The sequence below is a fragment of the Misgurnus anguillicaudatus genome, unplaced genomic scaffold (genome assembly GCF_027580225.2).
Source record: "Misgurnus anguillicaudatus unplaced genomic scaffold, ASM2758022v2 HiC_scaffold_33, whole genome shotgun sequence".
Lineage (NCBI taxonomy): Eukaryota > Metazoa > Chordata > Actinopteri > Cypriniformes > Cobitidae > Misgurnus > Misgurnus anguillicaudatus.
This window is the reverse complement of record NW_027395283.1, coordinates 3,742,081-3,760,595: the sequence shown is the minus strand read 5'-3', so window position 1 is coordinate 3,760,595 and position 18,515 is coordinate 3,742,081. Positions and strand designations below refer to the sequence as shown.

Below are 18,515 nucleotides of genomic sequence, written 5' to 3'. Positions count from 1 at the left end.
AACTTACTGTTGTGAGCATACACCGGTGGAAATGTGGTGATGGTGGCTGGAAAACGCCCTGTTGATGCACTTTGGAGTTATTGCAGCGTGAAGTCAACCTAGGACGAAGGAAGACAGAAACTGTGAGTAACAAAAACCTCTTGAAGCAGGTGTTTTGCATGTGTTGACTTATACATCGTTCTGAGTGTTTTCAAGAGCGAGCGAGTGGCCCTACCCCTGTATCAGCGCGGTGGGTGAGCCGAAGGGTCCTTGTGTGGAAGCAGCTACAGCGACGACAACAAAGAAACACTAGGCCATCTACCATCTCCCTATTCTCGCCCAGAGCAAAGTGGACGAAGACGGGTGTCATTGTGTGCACTGAGCGTGGTGGAGTAGAGGCGAACGAGATCCGCCGGCCCGAGGTCTCGACGAAAGGGCGCCCCGGTCCAGTTTTCGATCGACCAACGGGTCTCGAGGAAAGGGCAGCGCTCGACCCGGTGTGCCGGCGTGACGTCTCCGCCCCTCTGTCAACCAACGAGTCCGCCGAGTGGGTCTTGGTCCCCGGCGTTCCATTGTAAACCACTGTCCAATTGACACATTGTATAGCCAGCCAGCGTTAAGCTCGCCACCCGTAGCCGTCTGTGAGATATTGAGCTGGGGAGAGAGCCATACCTACCTAGAAGCTGTAACCAGCACTGAGGTGAGAGAAACCCTAGAAATCGATTCACTGTGTCCCTGTATCCCAGCAGACGTCTGTGGAGAGAAAGAGCGCCAGCGTGAGTACGGAGATATTGAGCTGTGGAGAGAGCCATACCTACCTAGAAGCTGTAACCAGCACAGAGGTGAGAGAAAACCTAGAAGTTGATTCACTGTGTCCTTGTATCCCAGCAGACGTCTGTGGAGAGAAAGAGAGCCAGCGTGAGTACGGAGATATTGAGCTGTGGAGAGAGCCATACCTACCTAGAAGCTGTAACCAGCACTGAGGTGAGAGAAACCTTAGAAATCGATTCACTGTGTCCCTGTATCCCAGCAGTCGTCTGTGGAGAGAAAGAGAGCCAGCGTGAGCACAGAGATATTGAGCTGTGGAGAGAGCCATACCTACCTAGAAGCTGTAACCAGCACAGAGTCATCTGTGGAGAGAGAGAGAGAGCCAGCGTGAGCACTGAGATATTGAGCTGTGGAGAGAGCCATACCTACCTAGAAGCTGTAACCAGCACAGAGGTGAGAGAAAACCTTGGAACCGATTCGCTGTGTCCTTGATCCCAGCAGTCGTCTGTGGAGAGAAAGAGAGCCAGCGTGAGCACGGAGATATTGAGCTGTGGAGAGAGCCATACCTACCTAGGAGCTGTAACCAGCACAGAGGTGAGAGAAAACCTTAGAACCGATTCACTGTGTCCCTGTGTCCCAGCAGAGTCTGTGGAGAGAGAGAGGATAAAGTAGAAGAGTGAGTCAACGAGTAAGGAGCCGTGGGAGATAGGCGGCGAGCCGCCGTGCGTTGCATCAAGGTACACTGACCAGGAAAGTACATCCCCACACTCATTGTGATTTTATTTGCCTCCAGGAAGGAAGAGGAGCGCGCCACGGGCAGAGGGAACCAGAGGCGGGAGCCAGTTCCCCGACGCAAACCCTCCCCCTGGAGGACAGACCCTGACTTTAGTTTTAAATTCCCTTCCCCCAGATCCCCATATATTTTAACTATTTAATAAAATAAAGAATATTTTTTATACTTACCTGTAGGAGCCATCTGGTCTTATGTTTTATTGTTTGTTTTTAATTGGGACAATAGGTGTCGCTCTAACCTAACTGGGTTCACGAAATATAGGTAGGAACGCTCATGTGGTTACCAGGTGTTGCTTGACGGAGGGGGAGCACACATAGCTTTTTGACCGCTTTGATGTTTTACCCAAAGTGTGTTATATTGGGAAACCTCGTCACCTAGTGTATGTTTGGACATCATTAACGGATGTATGTGTACCTTTATGGATTATTGCAACAATGATGAGAATAAAGTATTAATCGTGAATAAACTCTGAATTTCTCTTCGTTTGAATGGACAACAAATGCGCGTCAACAAAGTGCCCAGTCTAGCAAGCACCGCGGGGCTGTAAGTAAAGATTTAGCCCCTACACAAGTCAAAAAGCTTATGCTTCAGGATATTGATATAATGGATTAGTTTAGGCTACTGCCGCATTCGTTTAAGTTACGCTGAGGACGTCGCAGTGGATTATAGCCGAAGTATTGAGCAATTGGACGGCGTGTTCATCGAGCTGAGCCGTGGACAGCGGGAGGACGGCGTTTACACCGGAGTCAACGGATTCAAAGACCATCTACTAACAGCACAGTTAAAATCAACACTGCACTTCGAGAGCTGACAGAAATTCACGGTGCCCGACGCGAGGTATGTAGCGCTACAATATTGAATGGCCATTCAGGTTTATTTGTTTGGTTTGTGTGCACACATTTCGGGGCAAAAAATCCAATGCATTGGTGATAGTCGGGTTGGGGCGGACTATTAAACCTCACGTTGCTAACTTTACTGTGTTGCGAACTTTTGCGGACATTTAAACGAGTTATGGAGACGTATGACGTTGCAGATAAGCCCTCCGGGCCGCCACCAACCGTTCTCAAAAGTGTTGTAAATGGTGCTGATGCGCAAAGGGACAAAGACAAACGTGTTGTTAAATTAACTGCTAAAGCCTTTGCTGAAAAACTTGAACGATTGCAAAAGGACAGAAAGGCTATATTAAATAAAGCAAGTAATTTGAAAATTGAAATGAGAGAGCTCATACAAAAGGGAGAGAAATCACAAGTTCAGTGTGCTTTTAATAATCTCCTTAAGTTATGTGATGAAGTTAAAGGTGTCCACACTTCTGTAATGAGAATGCTACCAGAAGTTGAACAAGAGAAACATGATGTGTGGTTTAAAGCAAAAATGTTGAACAATGATGAATTTATCTCTAAGGTGCAATTATGGCTTTCAAGTGTTGAACAAAGTGTCATTGATGGTTGTGAACAAAATGTAATCAATGTTACTAATGTCAATGTTATTGATGATGGTATTAATCCAGAGGATAGCATTTCAAACGTAGCCAGTCAACATTCAAGCAGAAAGAGTGCATATAGCAGCAGATCAAGCACCACTTCCTCTGCAAGAATTCAAGCAGAGGCAGACAAGGCAGCTCTGCTTGCCCGTATGGCAGCGCTAAAAGAAAAGCATTCATTGGAGGAACAAGAACAGCAAATAAGGAGGCAAAAGGAACGACAGGAATTGGAAACTATGCTTGCGGAGTCTGCAGCTAAGCTGGCGGTGCTCCAGGCTTCTGACAGCCATTCGGAGGTATCCAATGCAATGAATTCTTATTTGGAGAGAGAAGCTAGAAACAGATCGAAGCCATCAGTAAATGCCATAAATGTAATACCTCAGAGTGAACTCCAGCAGCGGTTGGTACCGCCAGCTAACAACCCATTACCAATTACAAGGATACCACAGAGAGTTAACCAACATCTTGTAACTAGACCTAAAGAGTGGACAAAAGGACAAAGCCATCTTACACTGGAAAGGGAAGCATTAATGCCGACTCGGGAACTTGATACTCAACCAACAGACCTGAGGCAGTCGGAAGACCTTCTTACAGTTATGCAAAGGCAAAATGAAATTACATCAGCCCTCGTCCAACAACAGCGTTTATCATCATTGCCAGTCAGAGATATTCCCTTATTTGATGGAGATCCGCTGCAATATATATCCTTTATGAGAGCATTTGAACAAGGAGTACAGGAGAAGGCAAGTAACAGTGACTGTCTATACTACCTTGAGCAGTTCACTAGGGGCCAGCCAAGGGAGCTGGTCCGTAGCTGCCTTCACATGACACCCGAGTATGGCTATGCTAAAGCAAAACAGCTGCTACGAGAACATTTTGGCTGTAAGTACAAAATAGCTGCTGCATACATGGAAAGGGCTTTGTCCTGGCCTATTATAAAGACTGAGGATGTCAGTGCTTTGCAGGCTTATTCTCTTTTTCTGCGCGGCTGTTGTAATATGATGGAGGAACTACAGTACATGCAGGAACTAGATATGCCAAGCAACATCAGGGCAGTCGTCGGGAAATTGCCATTTAAGCTCAGAGAGCGATGGAGAACTCTTGCATTTGACATATCAGACACAACCGAACGTAGAGCTTCGTTCATAGATCTGGTGAAATTGATAGAAAGACAGGTCAGAATCCTATCCGATCCCTTGTATGGCGACATTAGCGACTTAGCATCTGGAATAACTGGATCTAAGGTCATTAATAGACCAAAGTTACATCAAGGAAATAGATTTAGAGGAAACAGCTTTGCTACAACTACTGCACCCATTGAATCAACGGAAAGTGAAAGGGAATGGAGGAATACGCCACAAGAACATGATTCACTAGTGATTCGAGGTTGTGTATATTGCACTCAAGGTCACTCTTTGGAGTATTGTCAACAGTTCAAGCAGATGAGACACAAAGACAAGTTGAGTTTTCTCAAGGATAAAGATCTTTGCTTTGGCTGTTTACGCTCCGGGCACAGAAGTCGGAACTGTGAACGGCGTTTGATTTGTAGCACTTGTGGGCAAAGACACCCTACTTTACTTCACATCAATAGGAGAGAGACTGCCAACGTGTCCATTGAGACTTTAAATGAACCAGAGGCTCAAGCGCCAGTAGCATCTCCAAAAACATGTGGTCAGACAGGCACTGGAGGAGATCGTTGTTTGCTTCCCATCTTGCCAGTCCAAGTTAAGTCCATTAAAGGAGATAAAATAATTCAAACGTATGCATTCCTTGATCCTGGAAGCTCGGCCACATTTTGTTCAGAGCAGCTTATGCAAAGGCTTAACCTTGCGGGGAGACGTACACATTTTCTCTTACAAACCATGGGGCAAGAAAGAGTGGTACCAGCTTACTCAGTCTCAGGTTTGGAGGTCTCCGGGATCGACGAACACCTCTTTTATAGGCTTCCAGAAACCCTTACACAAGGTAAAATGCCTGTAAATGCAGACAATATATTGACTGAGGGAGATTTGGCGAAGTGGCCATACCTAGCAAAGATTAAAATCCCTAGCATAAAGGCTAATGTGGACCTGCTGATCGGAAGCAATGCGCCTAAAATGCTGGAGCCCTGGGAGGTTGTTAACAGCAGTGGAGATGGGCCATATGCCATGAGGACAGCATTAGGCTGGGTTATTAATGGCCCATTGCAAGGAAACAACAGTTCCAGTGCAGAGTGTATGACAGCCATGGTTAATAGGATTTCTGTGTGTAATTTGGAAGAAATGCTAAACAACCAATATAACCATGACTTCAACAAGAGTGCTACAGAGGAAAAGGGACAATCAAGAGAAGACATCAAATTCATGGAAATTATGGAAAGGTCTTCAATTCTCGAACACGGCCACTATTGCCTGAATTTGCCCTTTAGGAAGAAAGAATTGTCTCTGCCTAACGACTTCTCTGTTGCAAAGCAAAGGGCACTTAGTTTAAGGAGAAAATTTCTGAAAAATTAGCTCTTTTTTCAGGAGTACAGTTCATGTATCAGCGAGATGGTCGACAAAGGATACGCAGAGGAGGTACCTACCCAGCAGCTGAGTGGCAGCAACAGCAACGTGTGGTATATCCCTCACCATGGGGTACACCACCCAAGGAAGAAAACTATACGAGTGGTGTTTGACTGTGCTGCAACATTTAAGGGAACCTCCCTGAACCGAGAGCTTTTGCAAGGTCCTAATCTCAATAGTACACTGTTGGGAGTCCTCCTGAGATTTAGACAAGAACCAGTGGCAATCATGGGCGACATACAAGCCATGTTTCATCAAGTCAAGGTCACAAAGGAGGATCGAGACTTTCTGCGCTTTTTGTGGTGGCCAAAGGGAGATCTGACCAAACACGTAACTGAATTTCGTATGACTGTTCATTTGTTCGGCGCTGTATCATCCCCAAGTTGTGCCATCTATGCTCTAAGAAGAACAGCGGATGATAACCAGGCCGACTTTTCAGCAGAGGTGATCCAGACAGTTAAAGAAAACTTTTACGTGGATGATTGTTTAAAGAGTGTGGCGTCCGAGGAAGAGGCCATACTTATGGTCAAACATCTGACTGCCCTCTGCCAGAGAAGAGGGTTTACTTTAACAAAATGGGTCAGCAACAACCGCATTGTATTACAAACGTTGCCAGAGGAACATAGAGCAAAGGATCTGAAGGAACTAAATCTAGACATGGACAAACTTCCTCTCGAGCGAGCTCTGGGCCTACAGTGGTGTGCAGAGACAGATTCATTCAACTTTAAAATGGAAATCCATCAAGCGGCTTGCACCAGACGTGGAATGTTGTCAGTGTCCAGTTCAGTGTATGACCCTCTTGGCTTTCTTGCACCTGTTCTTTTGCCTGCTAAGATCATGTTGCAGGAGCTTTGCAGAAGAAACTTTGGATGGGATGACACTGTTCCTTCTGACATACTGAATCACTGGACGAGGTGGATGGCGGAGTTGGATATGCTATCCAAGTTCAAGGTGGAAAGGTGCATTAAACCAAAGGGTTTTGGAAACATCACACATGCCCAACTTCACCACTTTTCAGATGCTAGTGAGACTGGGTATGGGACTGTTACTTATCTCAGGATGCAAAACAATAAAAATAATGTCCATGTGGGATTCCTGATGGGTAAAGCTAGAGTCACACCTTTAAAGGCAATTACCATTCCTCGCTTGGAGCTCACTGCCGCAGTAATTGCTGTCCGTATTGACCTGATGCTTCGAACAGAGTTGCGGATTGCACTGCAAGAATCCGTCTTTTGGACGGATAGTATGTCCGTCCTTAAATACATAAAGAATGAAGACAAGCGTTTCCATACATTTGTGGCAAATAGGGTCTCCACTATAAGAGAAGCATCAAAACCATCACAGTGGCGATACATTAGTTCCAAGGAAAACCCAGCAGATGACGCATCTAGAGGATTAAGGATTGGAGACTTCATCGGAAACAGCAGGTGGATCGGCGGTCCAGGGTTTCTTTGTAAACCAGAAGAGGACTGGCCAGACACCATAGTGGATTCTGTGATCGAAGCAAATGATTCTGAGGTTAAAAGGGAAGTTGCTGTGAATGTAGTCAATGTGAGTGATTCCTCTACCTGTACTAACCGTCTTATTGCCCACTTCTCAGATTGGAGGAGACTGAAGGTTGCAGTAGCTTGGTTCCTTAAGTTAAAGGAGATACTTTTTGATCCTATCCAAAGACCAGCATGTAGCTACACTTATTTTGAAACACATCCACCAACAACTCGGTCATAGTGGCCGTAGTCATGTCTTGTCCACATTGAGGAGACGGTATTGGATTACTGGTGCTAATACAGCTGTGAGGAAAATAAAAACGGAATGTTGTTTCTGTAGAAGACACAATGCTAAGATGATGGAACAGAAAATGGCAGATCTGCCAAAGGAAAGGATCCTTCCTAATCATCCACCATTTACCAACGTGGGGGTCGACTACTTCGGACCGATAGACGTGAAAAGAGGACGGGGTACAGTCAAACGCTACGGTGTGATTTTTACCTGTTTGTCCAGCAGAGCGGTCCATTTAGAAGTAGCTAACTCCTTGGATACAGATGCATGTATAAATGTGCTACGGCGATTTATATGCAGGAGGGGTCAAGTTTCTCATATTCAATCGGATAATGGGACCAACTTTATAGGAACAGAGAGAGAACTAAGGGAATCACTGGCAGGTTTAAATCAGGCACGTATCGAAGGAATGCTACGGCAGAGGGGAATTAAGTGGAGCTTTAATCCTCCAACAGGGTCACATTTTGGTGGTGTTTGGGAGCGTGTGATCCGCATGGTGAGGAGAATCCTTAACGCAGTGCTTCGACAGCAAAGGCTGGACGATGATGGACTCCATACAGTCATGTGTGAGGCTGAAGCCATCTTAAATAATCGACCCATCACCAAACTGTCTGACGATCCAAACGATCTCGAACCCCTGACTCCGAACCATATTTTGCTCATGAAAGGAAATCCATCTTTACCACCTGGACTGTTTCAGCAACACGATCTGTACAGCAGACGCAGATGGAAACAGGTCCAGTATATCTCTGATCTCTTCTGGAAGAGATGGATACGTGAATATTTACCTTTATTACAGGAACGACAGAAATGGAATCAAAGAAGGAATAATCTTAAAGCTGGAGATATTGTGATCATCATGGACCCTGCTGCCCCACGTGGTTCTTGGCCACTTGGAAGAGTCTTGGAGGCTCTTTGTGATAAAAAGGGGCTTGTGCGATCAGTACGTCTGCAGACAAAGACAAACACTATTGAAAGACCTGTAACAAAACTCTGTCTGCTGCAAGAATCATAGATCGGCCCTTAAAGCTTCATTGTTTAAGCGCTTGTTTAAAGCCTGTGGTGTGCTTATGTGTGAGGTAAATTTTGTATATTGTGATCTCCCCTGTATGGCTCCTTCCTTGTTATGTAACGGAATTGTTTGTCTGTTAGTCATCACAATTAGGGGCCAGGATGTAGGAGCCATCTGGTCTTATGTTTTATTGTTTGTTTTTAATTGGGACAATAGGTGTCGCTCTAACCTAACTGGGTTCACGAAATATAGGTAGGAACGCTCATGTGGTTACCAGGTGTTGCTTGACGGAGGGGGAGCACACATAGCTTTTTGACCGCTTTGATGTTTTACCCAAAGTGTGTTATATTGGGAAACCTCGTCACCTAGTGTATGTTTGGACATCATTAACGGATGTATGTGTACCTTTATGGATTATTGCAACAATGATGAGAATAAAGTATTAATCGTGAATAAACTCTGAATTTCTCTTCGTTTGAATGGACAACAAATGCGCGTCAACAAAGTGCCCAGTCTAGCAAGCACCGCGGGGCTGTAAGTAAAGATTTAGCCCCTACACTTACCTGTACTCGTTGTTGTCTGGTCATTGGGTTGGTCTTGGGGACCTCCTCGAGGTGGAAGTTTAGAAGGGGCGTGGTTTCAACACTAGCAGCCAGCCCCTGGCTTGTGACACTTACTCACCTAATGAATGAAACCACTGTCCAGCCCTCTGTATTTATCAGCTTTCACTGAAATCACAGAGCAATCTTTTGATATAAACACAAAGATGCAAACATGAGCCTCAATATTTAATTTACACTGTAAAAAAATTCCGTAGAAATTACAATGTTATTGCAGCTGGGTTGCCGGTAATTTACCGTAGATTTAAATTTATGTTATTAACTGGCAAGAGTTTGTTCAAAGTTAAATAAATTTTAAATATTAACAAGTCTTTATCTTTACAGAATAAAACTATACAATAACAGCCTCATGCAAAGCATTCTGGGAACCAAAAATCATCATCAACCTTTTTCTATTTTTTGCTTCAGATTTTGTTTCCCAGAATGTTTTGCTTGATGCTGTTCTTTTAGTTTTACTCTGTAAAGACAAAGACTTGGGCTGCGTTTCCCGATAACGTTGTCTCTTAGCGCGCTACGAAGACTCTTAAGTTAAACCTTAACTACAGGTTTACCTTTTCTAGGCGTGTTTCCCGAACTGTACCTTAGCGGGTTTCTTAAGGTATACTTTCTTACGTACGACGTTACCAGGTGCTGTCCATGGCAATGGTGTTGAATAGGTTGATATCGATTGCTCGACAATCAATTGTTCACTTTATGTAATAGTTACTTCGCTGCGTTATGAGAGAGCGGTGTTATGTATTAAAGAAACATTTCAGAAATAGTTCAAGTTACATTTATTAGGAATATCTGCTAAAAATATTTCAAATTGCAAACAACTAAATATAAACCTTGAATATTTTATTTTATATCAAAACCATGCAAAACCCGCAACTTCATTTCCAAAAGTATCATACATAAAGTGCTACAATGCATCCATTATTCCTTCACTTTAAATGATAATATATATTAGGGGTTCCCAATAAATGCGTTGCACAGGGGAATAACGTGGGTCGTGCAAATCACCTGGCTTGGCATTACACTTAAAATGTATAAAAACAAATTGATGTTCATTAGTTCACGTGTTTATGTGCTTGGACACTGGATGCGCAACAGCGCGTTTACAGTGCGGACAACGCTTAATGGACGCATTTCTGGAGCCGCGCCTGTCTGTTTACCTTAAATATAACATAAAAATATATATTATATGATATATAAATATATATTATGATTGTTTTAGATTTTAGCTTTGATTAGTTTTAATGTGGAAATTTGTTGACATTATACAAGCATCAATCAAGTGGAGCAGTTTCTTTTGAGCGTTTTTAAAGAATGTGGCACGCAGCTTAAAAACTTCGATGCAAAGTCGACTTAACATAAATAATAATATTTAGGAAAATCAACAATTATGAATTTGCGATGAATGTGCTCCTGTGGCATGCGATTTTACTTGATTTGTTTTAATGCAGCTAAAATAGCCGGTAAACTAAAGATTTAACGGATTTGAAATGCACAAATGAAATAGTAAGATTCGCTGTGTGTTTCACCAACTCCTAAACCCAAAATGTTTTTTTAATAGTTTAAAATCTAACAACCATCAGTGTAATGATCTCTAATTATGTGCATTTTTTATTCTTGAAATAAAAAAATGCCTAATTTAACACGGAGTGTACTTCAACTTTTTTTTTACAAATATTTAGTTATATAGACTGCAATGTAAGCTTTTATTACAGTCATGGCCCCTAGCGGAGTCAAGTGGGATAAGGTATAGCTAAGAGTGCTCCAGACCAACCTTCCGAACGAACGACTTACAGAAGTGATACGTAACTAAGAACGTTTCGGGAAACACGTATTAACGATAAGGTACAGCTTAAGGTAAAACTTAAGAACGACGTAGAGCTAAGAAGGTTTCAGGGAACGCAGCCTTGTAAATGTTAAATGTTCATTTAACTTGAACTTTATGAACACAGACCTGACACACTTTCACAAAAACATAAAATTAAACATTACAGAAATACATTTTCAAATATTATTATTTTTAAATAAATGTTCTAACATCAGGAAGACCAGATAACCAAGTTCGATAACTTCATTATAATATGATCACAGTAATTCTTAACCTTATAAAAAACAGCTAATTTAATATCAATTTATGTTACACGGACAATATAACGCATTATATTACACATGAATCACGTAAACGTTTGCATCCCTTTATACATTTGTTAGACATTAAAACAAAACAATTTGTATGATTGAAAAAGTTTAACTATTTAAGTTCAGGTACTTACTAGTTATATCCATCCTGCTGCCTTTGAAATCCGTGTCCGTTATGATTGATTGACGCGGCGTAACTGCTTCTCCTGGCGGTAAACCCGCCTATTGGTTAATTTGATTGGCCGTCGCTCGGCTTGCGTTAACAGGAAGCTCGTCTTCTGTTATGTGATTGGCCAGTTGCACTCGCATTTTTTAATTTGATTGACCATCTCAATCATTTCTGACAAGGTGTTCGAAGTAATGATGCATTGCAGGAACTGACAAACGGATGACGTTAAAATACCGCGAGAGTGATTTGAAATCAGAATCCCGCCCATGATCATTCCAGTCGCTCTCGCAGTACTTTGACGTCATTCACGTGTAGGTTCTTGTTGCACTGCATAAAAAAACTGCGTATCCTTAACGTAACGCGAAGGTTAACTGACACATGATTTGATCTTTTTTAACACTTCGGCAAGCAAAAGCACAGTGAAACATATCGTGTATTTCTACAGTATCTAACATCTGATTGTACACAATGATAGTTTTACTTAGTCATTGAAGTCAGAAATCTTCAGCAGGAATAAACTCCTGCTACAATGAAAATCACGCAAAAGCAAGTTCAAATCGAATCGATCCATTGTGCTTCTCAAACCAACATTATCAAAACTTTTAAATTCAGAAAAAAATCTTCTGGAAGTTCAGGGTCATTTGAACAAAATAATCTTGACCCATGATCTGAAGGCATGTTTAGGTGATTAAAATGTAGACAAACATTATTGTCCAATATTAGCTTTTTTTATACAAAACTAATATTTTATTTAATAAAAGGTTAAATTAACATTAAGATTAAGATAGCCTGAAAATCCTTCAATTCGTATAATTATTTATTATAAAACACAGTATTTAAAATGTGGCTTACAATCACTAGACTGATCTGGGCCACAATCACTACACTGATCTGGGCCACATACCTCCCACCCACAACTGGCCCAAATGTTATCTGCCATCATGGATCCAGTGCCATCATTGCCACACCTGGCCCATACTTGGCTGACATGTTGCATGCCGTTGCCGGCAGCACGCCAGCAGTGCCATCATGAGGCCACATTCGGGCCGAGACCGTCTGCTATCTGGGTATCTAATTATCACAAGTTTGGGGCTGTTACGATCCAGATGCAAAATGGCCTCGATCTGACTCTAAGCCATCTGTTACACACATGGGCGTCGGAAGCAAATGAAAAGTGGGTGGGTCCCCACGTCAACCCCCCCCCCCCCCCCCGAAAAATACATATACTGCAATAGGCTAATTAAAAGGAAACATGAAAATTGCATCTGAACATTAGCATTTATTAAATAAAAGACAGTATTGCGTCGGAATTCTGGTTATAGCCCTTGCTATTATTTTGCAAATAATCACAGATGTCATATTTCATTTATTTTTCTCTGTGACAATTTTTTCCTCTACTCTGCTGACAGTAGGCTACAATGTTTATTTTTTATTTTAAGGAAATAAAAGATAAGAAAAACAAATGAAGGTACTGATACAATTTTTGTATACCTTTTTTATGTGTGATACCCATTCTCTCTTTCTCTCTCTTAGAGAAATATAAATGTGAGACTCTGGAAATGAGATCAATTTATTTAATGGTATCCGTCGGGAAACAATCCTGTCATAAGACTTTGAGCATGTGTACTTCTAAAACACAATCGATCAAACAATTGCAAAGGAATGACTTTATGAATCATTTGCAAATGTACCTCGCAAATAATGTCAATACGTGAAGACGTTCAACTCTGTGATATCGGAAATGAAAAGTAGCCTAATTTCAGGTTTCTGTAAAAAAATGTCTTCTAATTATCCAGCGATTGTGGCACCATAATCAAAATAAACTATTTTACTGCAGTAATAATATTTTAACGAGTAGCCTACATATGGAATTACATTTGTGTCAAATTAAACGCACGCAACTTTTGCAAAAACAAACAAAAATATACATTGATAAAAGAAAAAAACTATCTGAAAATAAAAACAATCAACTAACTAGCAAAAAAATTAACATCATCTTTAAATATACTGCATTCTTTGTTTATAGTTTTCTAAGTTTCACTTTCACTAAATATAGTTTTGAATGTGCTGCAAATGTTTTCGTTTTCACTTTCCAATTTTTTGTTTGCGCTTCGCAAATTTACGTTCTCCATTTTGACACAAACCTCTCGTGAGGGGCGGGCTTAACAGCGGTTCGCTCTTATTGGCTTGTGAGATTTTGATTGACAGCTCATTGAACCGGAACCCCGGAACAGAAGGTGGCGGTAGTGCACCAATAAGCTGGATCCCAACCACTGTTAAAAATAACAAGAAGAAGACGATCGGACGCTGTTTATCAGCGGAGCTGCAAGTAGTCTAAACAAACGGTAATAAGAGTATATTAAAGAACATTATTGATAATACACGGATATTTTACACGTCAGCAGAGGAATTACAATAGTTCAAGATGAGTAATCGAGAGGCTCACGGTCCGGAGCACCAACACCATCCTCCTCGGCCGGACAATCGAGGCAGCCTGAGGTAAGTTTGTAATAACTATCAAAATAAATAGAATAATCCCACTGCAAGATTTATTCATGTGTGAAGGCTGCAACAGTTGTGTTAAACTGTATATGAATGGTATTGCATTTCTCAAAGCAGAGCAAAGATCGTTATGTAACAGACCCATTTGTTCCATAGTCTACTTTGGCACATTTAGGCTTACAATGGATATGTGAAACGCAAAGATAATGATCTTTCTTTAATTGTGGTTAGGCAAACAATTCTATCTTTATTATTGTCCATAAAAAACAAATGTAAGATTTTAGCCTAATTCCGCTTTTTATTTTATATTACTTATCAGGACCAAAGAGTGTAATTTCTCCAGGTAGGCACTGAACCAGTTCATGTTGTTCTCTGTATATAAAATACCAATTTAAAGGGGCTTTGGTAAATTTTTAGGTTTTTTAGTTTATGTTTTTATTAGATTTGAAATGTAACGAGTTCAGCATAGAATTCATGTTAGCTATTTCTACAAGAACAAGTGTGAGAACATATTTTGCAGCGAATGTTTAGTTTAAATCAATTTTAATTCAAATCAATTAATCTTTAATGCACGTTTACAAGAGCACTGCAAGGTTAAAATGAAGCCTTGAAAGGGGTAGTAATGTTTGCTGTTACTGGTGGGACAGAAAGCTCTCTTTGAAAAGATAACATTTTAAAGATCTTTACTTGTGTTCAGAAGATGAACCAAAGTCTTAAGGGTTTGGAACGACATGATGGTGAGTAAATGACGACAGAATTGTCTTATTTAGGCGTATTAGCAGCACTCTAAAAATGCATATCTGCACCACATCTGGTGGTATTCAGCCTACCTGCCCTTAATGTAGGAATGCCACTAATTTGGTTTCCATAATACTTCACATGATGATTTACTATGGACAGACATTGCTTTTTTATAAGCTACGATTTGACCATACTTTTCTCTTTTTTTTTTAGAATTGAGCCTCTATGGTGTGATGTTTGGTCAGCTGTCTCTTGTACTATGAAGAACTGCAATGGAAGAAGAGACAGTGCTTGATTCGGCAGGTGAACTGCACATATTTTGTAAGACCAGATTTCATTTTAGAATATTTATCAAGAATTAACGTTTCATTTTTCATCTTTTATTTTTATTCATAATTCTAGCCAGGTAGATGGCATGACATTAAACTCTTAATAAACAACAACAACAAAAAAACACTGTAATAATACATCCTTCCCCCAAACTATTTTGCAAAGTCATTACTCATTATCATAGTAAGTAGCGTGCTGTCCCCTTCCCCTTAAAGCAAATGTGGTCTCAAGACTCATCCAATGCCATGTGTAAATAGGGCTTATGTTACATGAGATTGGAATGACATTAACTAAATATCAGGATTTTTATTCTTGACATTCATGTACTTGCATATAGTTATTTTGGCATTATGTAATTATGTGTCCTTAGAAATGTATCAAACTAAATTTGGTTAGCATTATAACACGTTGTTTCTTTTTCAGATGGTGGAGCAACTTTTTTAAGAGGAAATTGTTGACAATGTCACAGAGGATGATGGTGTGGTCGTGGTGCCAGAGATCTATTGTCCTTTGTCAGACCAAAAGCCTTTGATATCACCATTGAATGTCTAGGAGTTATACCAACAGACACTTGATGTCATCCAAAGACTGTGCTCCATTTAAATTGTAAAAGTCATTTTCAGGTTTACAAGATACAAAAGCTGGTTCACAGATGTACCTTTCCTTTAAAACTATTTCCCACCTGTAACCACAATGGAGACACATCTCTGACTGCTGGGCTTCCCCTCTTATTGTGTCCGGATTCATATGCATCTGCAGGGTTATTCATGGCAACACTTCATAGCGTTGTGCTGGTAATTTATCTTTATATATCATGCCTTCTCACTACATCTGTCAGCCTGTGCTTTACATATCTGAGAGTCAACGCAGCTAAACATGAAGGACAAATGCAATGCAAGACGTTATGCATGTTATATATCGGCATATGGATGATTAGATTAGAAACTTTTGTGTGTTTAAACATCACATGACATAGAAAATTGACTGTCCTCCATTTTCCTCCTTAGATTTAATTTGTACTTTAGACGTCAATGGGTACACTCTCATGTGTGCTTACCATCATTTATCAAAATATCTTCTCAGCAGAATAAAGAAACTTAAATAGGTTTACAACAACATGAGACTGAGTAAATAATAACAGAATTTTCATTTTTGTGTGAACTATCCCTTTAAGACTCTGTAAACCATTCAGATGCATGTAAAATCATTAACAACTGTTAAACAGCATCTATAAATGATAAAAAAGACATTACTATTGGGAGAAACATTTTGTCTAGACATTTGAGTTCATTTCAACTGACACTCTGTAAAAGTAAGCATTATGTTGCACTGCTGTTTCCATTCTTTCTTTAAATTCATTTGCTTGGCCTTCGATGCATGCATGTGTGATCAAAGTTATTATCAGTTATTTTGAAGGCGTTTTTCTCTGACAGAAGCAGGTGCCTGTCAACCACTGCATGGGACAGAAAGTGCTGCCTCGTCCTGAGTTTCGCCGTCTAGGGCAGTAAAATAAACAATAAGCATTTAATGACATCACTACATGTAGCACAATAGTCATTCAACACTAATACTTTAAAATGTATAACTTGTTTGTAACTAATTGTTGCTTTAGAAAACCGCAAATTTACAGACAAGGTTAACATAAGAACCCTGAAATTTTGAAGCTGGTCACCCTGTGCACGGCTAACAGCAAAAACCTCCTCAGCAGCACATCAATAAAACTTGCAGTGGGATTATTCTATTTATTTTGATAGTTATTAAAAACTTAACTTACCTCAGGTAAGGTTGCCTCGATTGTCCGGCCGAGGAGGATGGTGTTGTTGCTCCAGACCGTGAGCCTCCCGATTACTCATCTTGAACTATTGTTATTCCTCTGCTGACGTGTAAAATATCCGTGTTTTATCATTAAATAAATATACTCTTATTACCGTTTGTTTAGACTACTTGCAGCTCCGCTGATAAACAGCGTCCGATCGTCTTCTTCTTGTTATTTTTAACAGCGGTTGGGATCCAGCTTATTGGTGCACTACTGCCACCTTCTGTTCCGGGGTTCCGGTTCAATGAGCTGTCAATCAAAATCTCACAAGCCAATAAGAGCGAACCGCTGTTAAGCCCGCCCCTCACGAGAGGTTTGTGTCAAAATGGAGAACGTAAATTTGCGAAGCGCAAACGAAAACTTGGAAAGTGAAAACGAAAACATTTGCAGCACATTCAAAACTATATTTAGTGAAAGTGAAACTTAGAAAACTATAAACAAAGAATGCAGTATATTTAAAGATGATGTTAATGTTTTTGCTAGTTAGTTGATTGTTTTTATTTTCAGATAGTTTTTTTCTTTTATCAATGTATATTTTTGTTTGTTTTTGCAAAAGTTGCGTGCGTTTAATTTGACACAAATGTAATTCCATACCTACACTTTTAATGTAGGTTTGAAAGGAACCACATTTAGTGATGTGTCAATTATCATTAAAAGCATATGGTAAACGGGAGTTTTCGTGCCTCCGCGCACAGCCGCAATTCTTCTGGCACCTCTCCTCCTCATCTCCTCCTTTTTTTCTTCTGTCTCTTGAACTTGGGGCTCAAGTCCGACCTATGGTTCGAGCTGCCTTTAAGAACAGCAAGCTAAGTTCGTTTACCGTTAATTATTAAGACTAATGGGCAGGCAAACTCGTGAAACAGTGAAAGTAAAACAATCCGCCATAATATGGTTTTACACGTCTATAGAAAATATACTATAAATAAACAGTTATTAATTTTCCTAATGTATTGTTGTTTGACCTTTATTTCCGTTTAAAACGTTATACATTTCGCGAAGGAGGTTTTTCAGCACTTTGTTCGAACAGCAACTCAGCGACAACCCCTTTGACTAACAACACTTTGATAAGTGAACAGACAAATGCGCTAAATTAGAGAAGAAGTGGGTGGGTCCATTATCATTGGTCTCAAAAAGTGGGTGGGTCCTGTCCTGTCCCACCCACATATCATGGTTTCGACGCCCATGCACACACATAACAAACTCAGTTTTGATTTTTTTTTTAAATAAATGATAAAGTGACTAACAATGAAATAGTACAACTAAAAGGTTTTATTTGGTATTAATTTGCACTACATATTTAACTTTTTGGTAACATGCTTTTCTCTGGCCAACTTTGGGTTGCGGCGCCCCAGTGCCCTCTATTGACCAGCTGACACTGCTTGAACTGCAAGACTTTTATAACCAAAAAAGAACGTTTTAGGAATGTGCCTAATGTTCTCTAAAGGTTCAGATTGTAGCAAATGGCTCGGAGTCAAATAGAGGCCATTGGGCATCTGGATTTCAACAGCCCTAAAATTGTGATAATTAGATAACCCTGTCTCCTCTATCACCTATCAAGGCTGTAAAGTGGGCAACAATTAAAACAAATGCCGTCGTAAAAGGACGTTCAAAGGAATTCCATCAGAGCCGTTCAAACGAATATCGCCAGAGACACAACAGGGGGCGCAGACTGTATGTCTGTGATGAAACCACATTTAAAAATCACAATGAGCTGTTTAAATGTATATATATGTTATATCCCTTTACTGCATGATCAGGTATGTGTGATGTAACTGTGTGTTAACACTTTAGTTAGATTTTGTTCACTGTAGCATGGTTCATATCTTAGGTATGAAATTATTATTCAACGT

General features: G+C 40.6%; 1 protein-coding gene and 2 long non-coding RNA genes across 3 annotated transcripts in view; 2 read left to right on the top strand and 1 right to left on the bottom strand.

Moving 5' to 3' along the window:
- LOC141363157 (NLR family CARD domain-containing protein 3-like) overlaps positions 1 to 18,515 on the top strand; it is a 108,035-nt gene that overhangs the window by 42,556 nt on the left and 46,964 nt on the right. The gene's annotated exons all lie outside the window — the stretch shown is intronic.
- Positions 13,144 to 16,223, top strand: LOC129444497 (uncharacterized). The gene is made up of 3 exons (XR_012368854.1): positions 13,144 to 13,775; positions 14,733 to 14,840; positions 15,273 to 16,223. It is a non-coding gene; the product is annotated as an uncharacterized lncRNA (long non-coding RNA).
- On the bottom strand, positions 15,273 to 17,258 carry LOC141363287 (uncharacterized). The gene is made up of 2 exons (XR_012368855.1): positions 16,624 to 17,258; positions 15,273 to 16,345 (listed from the first exon to the last, which is right to left on the bottom strand). It is a non-coding gene; the product is annotated as an uncharacterized lncRNA (long non-coding RNA).